This window comes from Panthera tigris, chromosome B1 (genome assembly GCF_018350195.1).
Source record: "Panthera tigris isolate Pti1 chromosome B1, P.tigris_Pti1_mat1.1, whole genome shotgun sequence".
Classification (NCBI taxonomy): domain Eukaryota; kingdom Metazoa; phylum Chordata; class Mammalia; order Carnivora; family Felidae; genus Panthera; species Panthera tigris.
Window position 1 is genome coordinate 189,074,851 of NC_056663.1, and position 9,316 is coordinate 189,084,166.

A 9,316-nucleotide genomic window follows, 5' to 3' on the forward strand; every position below is an offset into this window, starting at 1 on the left:
TATCCAGTTCTTCAGTGTCTGAGACAAGGGCAGAAAAGGGAGGAGAAATAACATGTCTCCTTCCCCCTTCAGCCCAGTGGGTTTACTCCATTTCTGATGGCAAAATATGCATTGGAAACCAGCTGTGCTTCTTAGGTCATTGCTATAATTAGAAAATCTTTCCAGATTCTGGCAAATCCGACACTGAGGATTAGTTTTCAGTGTTCTCATAAGACTCAGAGAAGTGAAAATACCTGCCCAAATTACTAAGTGATAGAGACAAGAACCAAGATGTTCACACACACACACACACACACACACACCCATCTAATGCTTTTCTACTAACATGCTCTAACATTTTTTTAAAAATTTTTAATGTTTATTTATATTTGAGAGAGAGACAGAGCATGAGCAGAGCAGTGGTAGAGAGGGAGCCACAGAATCTGAAGTAGGCTCCGGGCTCTGAGCTGTCAGCACAGAGCCTGCCACGGGCTCAAACTCAAGGGGCGTGAGATCATGACCTGAGCTGAAGTTGAACACTTAGCCAACTGAGCCAGCCGATCCACCCAAGCACCTCTACATTTTTTAAGCAAAATCTGAGGAATACTAGCACAGGTACTCTCCAATGGCATTAGTATCACTCCATTTCACACTTCACTGCATTTTCTTTTTTTTTTTTTTTTTTGCAGCTAATGTGGCCCTATATCTTCTAATTACATTTCCAGGTCTCAGCCACCACAAATATCCACAGATCAACATCTTTTCCTAAACCATGGCCTCCTTGTGGTTACATCTGGGGCCCTCTTCCTTCAGCCTCAGCTGTTTGCATCCTGCTGTGAGAGACTGAGCCCCTGGGTGCTAAACAGCCACATGCCCAGGAAAAAGACCAGCACCTATCTCTGCTCCTGAAACCTTTAATTGGTCTGTTCATGTGGTTTATTCATATTAAAACAGAGAATAAGTTTGTTCATATCAGGACAGAGAATAAGGCGAATAAGTACCTCTCTTTGCAAAATAGTTGCATGTTTCACTTTTACCTCATGCCGTGGGAGTCCTAGACTTACAGAGTGTAAAGCAACATCCACCTTATAAACTCGAGATGTTTGGTTTAATCTAAATTAGTTTAATTGCATTTGTTTTGTGTAAATTTTTAAAACCACAATAATATTATTCATAGATTTGAGTCCAATTGCTCTGTGTTTTCTAGGCCACTATTACCTGCTTTTTGCCAGTATTTTACTGTGAGTCCTGCAAGTGTTATAGATTTTGAAACGTTCAAGGACTGGAAATAGCAAATGGGAACTTGGGGGGCATTATATCAACCAAATCATTATTTTACTTGGAAAATTTAACTTAGTCAAACCAAATAGTAATATAAGATGAAACCCATGTGTATTCAACTGCCAAAAAGTCTGTTTATTTTAAATGGCTTTTATTTCCTCTAATAACACTCCTGGAATATCACTTATAGCATATTCACTTTTTTAATTGTAGTATTTTTAGTTTTGGATGTCCTGAAGATATATGTGTGTGTGTGTGTATATATATATATATATATATATATATACACACACACACACACACACATACATACACACACACACGTATATAAAACTAATTAGTCCTCAGTGCCTATTGATTAAATTCATTTACATTTCATAGTTCTAGAGAAAGGAAAAACATATTAGTGGAAAGTTATTCCAGAATACTACACGTAAAAAAATGAATAAAAATGAAAGAAAACAGGTTAAAATAACCAAATGCTCAATATAGACTCTTATTGCCAATCAATTTTAACATATTCTAGTATTAATCATCCTGTTTAAAACTATACCCACAGATATTTTTCTCCCTTTAGCAATTGCCTTTTATTGCCCCATTAATTTAACATGGTGAATATGTTAATATTCTTGACTTATCCTAGGCTTGTCCATAGTCTCTAAACTATCTTTGTAAAGGATCTTGTATGCAAAATTTATTTCTAAGAACTGTTTATAAATTTTGAAGTGCTTTGGGTCAGTTCAATAAGCATAATGTCATTAATTACTCCAGCAATAATTATGCAGTAGGAATTATATGCCAGGCATGTCTGAGACTCAGAAGAGTCAGAAATGAAATGGCAGTCAATCTGAGCTCATTGACAATGGAATGAGATAAGAATTTTGATGATATTGAGGTGGTAAGGCATAAATATTGCTACTATGCATAAAGCCCTGTGATACAAAGAAGCTTATTTGTTTGTTTGGCATGTTTGTTTGTTTGTTTGTTTGTTTGTTTGTTTGTTTATACCTATGTGTAGCTTACAATCCCATAGGATACATTAAGTTTGTACCTTAGTTGAAGAAGACTAGATTTTTCCCCTAGTAGATCCTATCTTCCAGCCAGAGGGGAAGGAAGCCATATTACCAGCACCTGGCTAATCAATGGATATCTTTTTTGTTGTTTTTGCCTCAGTGTTGTCAGTATTTTTGAAGGAATTCTGGAAGAAAAGACTGGTAAACTGTTTAAAGGGAGAAAAACATGATTGATTAGTTTGTTGGCTGTATCTTTGTCAGAGATATAATTATCTTATTGCACTCTGGTGTAGTTACCCATAGGCTAAATTTAATCTCATGTTGAGGAGCTCTTTCTTTGAAGGCGTTTGGTATTTCTGGTATCAGTGTCATCAGCAAAAGATTTAGAGGCTGCATGCATTTTCTATGGCTGTTGTACCAAATTACCACAAACTTAGAGGCCTAAAAAGATAGAAACACATTGTCTTATAGTTCTAAAGCTGAGCTGTCTCAAATGGGTCTCACTGGGTGAAAATCAAGGTGTCATCAAGGCTGCTTTCCTTCCAAAGATTTTGAGGGATAATCTGGTCTTTACCTCCTTCAACTTCTAGAGACCAGCTGTATTCTTAGCTGATGTCCATTTCCCCCAATTTCAAAGTCAGGAGGTCAGCATTTCCAAATCCCTTACTGACTCTGATGTCTTCTTCTGCCTCCCTCTTCTATTTTGAAGGACCATCTTGTAATTACATTGAGCCTACCTAGATAATACAGAATAATCTCTTTAAGTCAGCTGATTAGTGAAACTAATCACATTTATATCCTTAATTCTCCACTGCCATATAACCTAACATATTCAGAGGTTCTGGAGATTAGAACATGAACATCTTTGGGAAGCCCTAATTCTGCCTACTATAAACGTTTGACCAAAAAACTCTCAGTCCCCTATTCTTGGCTATGAATTTCAACTGGTTTTGGTGGACTCTCAGATACGTGTATACAATCACCTTTCCTATGTCTAGGAGCCAAGTAAAAGGGTCACTTCCTGGATTATGAAGCAAAGAGGAGTTAGACTGATCTTGATTTTTCATTCCTGAACACTTAGCAAGGTTATCTACCTCCTTCCTCATGGTTCTGGTCATGTTGCAGGTAGTAAGAGAACAGTTGTGAATCCAAATTTGAGCATTAGAAAAATAGCACCACACTGAAGCCAAAATGGGATTGATTTTTTAAGGAAAAATGTTCATTCTTGGGAACAACCTTTGAGACTACAGGGTACTGACATGCATCTACACTTGCCATCATTCATTGCTTGCTAGTATTAGAGACATTTGGCTGCATTTTATAATATGGCAGCTTTCTTTACATGCAGTAGTCCAAAAATTAATCAAATGTGATATAAAAAGTAACTTAGTATAGAAAACCCCATAAAGTAATAACTTCAAAGCACTATGGAGTGAGAGTAATGAAACTTTGGAGCAAGAAAGAGACCCTGTGTGGAAATTTCTAGTGTTTCCCCATTCAGCTACACTCATGGATATCCTCACTTGATGTACTAACTTGCTGTCATGATCAACTGGCCATTGTTTCCAAATCCTCACTCCCTTCCATATATTAGAATTGTATATCCATGTCCTTTGTTATAGGACTATGTATTGTTTCCTGGTGTGAACAAAGTGTGTGTTGGTGTTTTGTTGATGTTGGACTTGGCCATTTTACCAATTAGTGGAATGTGGATGGAAATGACAGTATGTGTGCTATGTACCTATACCTTAAGAGGTACTGCATGTTTCTCCTTTTTCTCCTGGGCTCCTGAATTTTTTACAATACAGGTAATGCTCCAGATAGCATCTGGTCCAAGAAGAATGAATGACACATGGAACAGACCTATGCTCTACCCACAGCCTGCAATCCTGTGCAAGCATGTAGTCATGTAAGCAAGAAAAATACAGGGTTCATCAGTCACTAAGATTTTTAAGTTGGTTGTTTTACCGTATTAATGGAAGACGGTATCTGATTACCACAATATCCAAAATTGCACTAAACAAAAATTTCTCTTGATTGTATCATCATGTTTTCAGTAATGCAAATCAAAATGAATCATCCTTGATTCTACTATTTTTCTCAACTTCCATATATAATTAGTCAACTAGGTCCTATAAATTATCCCTATAATTTTTTTTCCATATTTGTCCCTTAGTTACTAATCATCTGCCACTGCTATCGTTCAGGTCAGCATCATTTCCCTGCTTGATAATAGCAGCAGCCTCCTAGCTAGACTGCCTTCATCTCAAGCATTCCAATCCATTCTTCACAATGATCAAGAGTCAGAAAGTGACAGACCCCTGAATAGAATTTGTAAGTGTCTCTCTATTCCCTATACAATGAAGGTCAAACTCATTGTTGTGAAATGTGCAGTCCTTCATCATCAGATTTCTGCTTTTCTGATTACCATGTCATTCTTCCACATTATCCTATGCCCAACCCCAGTCGTCAAGTCCCTCAACATGTGATTTATCAGTCTCGTTTTTGTCTTTGTTCAAAAACAAAATTTCCTTTTTTAGAAATGTGCTTACTTGATGCATTCATAATCATCAATTAAGTATGCTCTAAGATAGAACAAGTCTTTTTTTTTTGTAAAATATTTCCTGACTCTCTTTGTCCAGACAAAATCAGATGTTGCATTCTTGACTCATATAGTCCATTGGACAGGTTATGACTATAGTACTTATTATACTAGAACTGACAGAACATCTAGAGCCACTGTGATGTACATGGTCCTAGTGACTTGAACAGGATCTGGTAGATTACTTTATGTACTCATTCCCTCATTCATTAAAACAAAATACAAATGAGAACTATGTATAATAGGTGATGCTTTAGGCATTGTGGATAAAACTGAATGAAGTCAACAAAGGACTCCTACCACCTCCATTACCATATAGTGTGCAAGCACAATATTAGACACATTACATATATTAGATGATTTCATTTTCTCAATCACTGAAAATTATGTAGCGTCCTTACTTTACATGTAAAGAAAGAGCCTGAAGCTTAGAGAATCTAGGAAGCAGGAAGTAGTGTGATTCCTCATTCAATTTAATTATTCTTTGTCCAATTTTTCTTTCTCACCTAATACAGGCCAGTAATGGAGCTCTGTGAATGCAGAAGTGGTTATAAAGACACGGTTCAATTATTCTTTGTTGTAAAACAACTGTAGGACATGGTGATGTAAAACTGTTATTTTTCCTTTGTTCTCAGTTTTGTGAGAAAGGAATTCAGATGGTTGATCTCTCATCCACATAGTGACAATTATACCCAGAAGATCCACTTCAAATGACTTCTTTACTCAAGCTTGTTGCCTTACTTCACCTTGACGTCTCTCTTCTCTTCTTTTGATTCCCTTCTCTTTCCTTCTCTTCTCTTCTCTCCCTCTCTCCCTTTCTCTTCTTCTGACATATCTCAAACTCCAGGCTTCTAACCACTGCTTGGACTTTCTGAGAACATGATAATTTCTGGATAATAGCACATAAAATTGATTTCTTCCTGTCATGAATATCTCAGCTTCAATGTCAAGACCTCAGAGGTCTTTCATAACGACCGATCTAGGATAAGTCAGTCACTATCAATTATTTCACTCAGTAGTAATTCCTTGCAAAGAATTTATCAATGTCTTACATATTATTTATTAATTAATTTATTCCCCATAATTTCCACTTGTTTATTCATTATTTAGCTAGTAAATATCTATGGAGAACCCACAAAATATTAACCACTGCTGTAGAAGTTTAGCAAATATCAGTAGGAAAAACAGAGTATTAAGACCCTTGATGGCATGGTGTATCCCCTCTAGAATGTGTATTCCATAAGGAGAGCGGTCTAGTCTGTCTTATTCATAATTGTATATCCAGAACCTAGAAACATGTCTTACATGTAATAGATGCCCAATAAGCATTTCTGACTCACCAAATGAACAAAATTACAAGCTCAGATCAAAGGGAGAGGAGAAATCTTGGGATGATATGAGAAACACAGCATTATTTTTGGAAACTCATTATTATTTGAAGATCATAGGAGACCTCCTTGTGGAAGTGATATTGAAACTCAGAGTTGGAGGATGAGTTGAAGTAGTGACAACAGCATCGTCAGTAGAGATGGGTTTTTCACCAGAGGGATCTGCCTCTTAGTGACAGAAGTTAGACTTGAGATTCAGAAGAAAGGGGAGAATAATAAGAAGAAATATATAATTTTCTCTTTGGAGCTTTCACCATTAAAGCTTAGATCTATATTCATTTTTATATTAAAATAATTGTAACTTTATTTTGAACTCCTAGCTGTTGAAACCATACCTTATAATTACATAGGAAGAAGGTCTTCACGATCACCACAGTGCATTGACTTTTCAATAAAGGCTTTTTAAATTGTTGCTCCCAAATGCTAAACCTGTTTTTGAATAAAATTGAATCATTATTTTCAAGGGACAATTCGTAATCTTCTTTTAATCATAGATTCAAGATGTATTGGAATTTTACTTAGGATCTTCAACAACTCTTTAACATTACCTGAAGGATGTGTGTTTCAAATCCCTTTTTGCCTCCAAGCTCTTTTCTCAATTACCACCTATCCACAGGCTCTTTATATGATTCTCATAAGTCCTGCATGGTCTCAATAATTCTAAGACTCCAGTTTCTTCCCTGACCTTGGGAAGTTTTCTGTTTTAAAGATACGACAACCACTTTGACTCTCTTTTTTCAGGATCAGAGAGAAAAGCACTATTTCAAGATTTTATCCACATTTAGTTTTGCCTTCTATAACATGTCACTGCGATTACTTTTAGTTTCAGAAATAAGTTAATGTATAAATTATGAAACCACCAAGAAATATAAATTTGATAAGTACTCAAACACTTGGATATGTTCATGAGAATGTAAATATTTAATAGTATAACAAAAAATCAGAAATTAAAACCAGAATTTTAAACACAATAAAACTACATGCTATTATGTGTAATCTCAGATCTCTGCTCTTTGAAGAGCATTAGGTAAAGTCACAAGCCGATATTTCTGACGTTTTGTTTCATAACAAGAGTCTTATATTAAGATAGCACTGAACTCTTACTGCCCCTGTATTCTCATGGAGGATGGATAATTTGGTAAATTATGAAAAAGAAACTGGGTGGTCAGAACTCAACCCCCTAACCATTCGGTTTTAGAGTATGGTCTCCAATAAGCTTATATTTTGGTCCAGTTTTGTCCATAATGGTAAATTTACTGGTAAAAGTTCCTCCTTGGTGTATGTGTGTGTGTGTGGGGGGGGTCCTACCTATGACAACGTAGGCGCTGATTCTGAGGAAAAGTCTTTTGTTACCATACAATGAGCCATTTTTTCCAGCAGCTCCACCAATTACGTGAATGATGTTTTTTATCTCCATATGATGAAATCCTTTTTATATATCTTAACTTGTTCAGAAGTTGGATGGGAGATAGGAATATAATTTAATGAGATCCTTCAAATATCAGTGCTGTAGGACTAATGCAGGAAGTCTATGGGTGCATATGTTACTAAAGTTCCACAGAACTGAGCTCCGTGTTCTTGTTTTGGGGTTAAAAATGTTTGTGCTCTTGGGTAAATCATTTACACTCCATTGGCCTCTGTTTTTCAGTCACTAAACTGAGGGGGGATGAGCTTAGTTCATATATTTCAAACCCTACATTTTCCACAATCCCAAGAGGAAAAGTGGAGGAAAGCCAGGTAGGGAAGTCATTTTGGAGTTCCCACATCTGCTTTAATAAGGGCAGCCCTACTCTAGCAAATATTGAGCCTCCCAATAGGACTTTACAGCTAAATATTTGAAAACCATTCCACAAGGTGATTTCTATTATATCTTCCATTTCTAACACAGTGTGGCTCCAAGTAAAATTCACAGGCAGTGACTTAGTATAATAGGAATTATTCAGGCTTGGGAGCAAAGATGGACCTAAATTTGGATCTTGACTATAACATACACAGTGACAGTGTGCAAGATGCACAACAGAATTCTTGGATGCGTGGATAGCTAGCAAGATAGAGATATGCCATTCTTGTTTACGTTAAATGGAGTAGCATGTGGGCAATCCCTGAGATCAAGGAGAGTTTTCAATAACGGCTAACTCATTCCTATTCTCTCCTTTCCATTTTCCAAAGGGAAAGCCTGTTCAATAATAACATCAAATATTTATACAGTATTTTAACCATTTTTACACATGCATTGTCTCATTTGACTCACATGGTTCTCCAGTGCAAGTCTACATTAATTTCCTCCTTTTTAAAGTGAGGAAACCAGCTTAGTGGTCTGCTCAAGTTCATTTAGCTAATAAATGGCAGCCTTGAGGTTTGAACCTGGGCTCTGCAATGCTGAATCCGTGCTAGCTCCCCCGGACTAATAAGGCAGCTCTGAATGAGTCATACATATTCAGTTTCATCTATCATCCTCACTTCTTCTGGTTCAACTCATCCATGTGACTCCTGTAAAATGAAATTGGCAATTGTTTATGGCACCGGCGGTGGGTTGCTATGTCAGCTCATCTACTGAGGCAGCCATTGTGAAATAACGTGTGCGGTGACCCCTCAGTGTGAAGTCTAGCACCTATGTCATACTTGTCATTGTTCAGCACTAATATCTGTCCCGCTACTCCTTAAGTACACTTTCCAAGTACTCACTTCAAGGTGTTTTCTCTCAAAGCAGTTCAACTTCCAGGTTTGGGAAAAATGCAGACTGATAAGCATGGCTTTCCATGTGTAAGCACAATACTTCATTTTTATTCCAGGTGAAATATTATTGAGAATAAAAACATTCCAAATGATTTGCATGAATCAGCTGTTAGTATCTGTTAAAGGATGCTGTCTGCATAATTACTGTTGATTTTGTTATAATCAACCAAATTCCATAGAACATCTAACCCAATTCTGCCATTTCCTGTAATTTCTGCCTGTGGGACAGTAACTGTTTTTTAGGTGAAAAACAGAATAAGCAATGGGGCCCTGCTTACTGTAATGATATTTTTATTGCAAGTTTGCTGGGAATATAG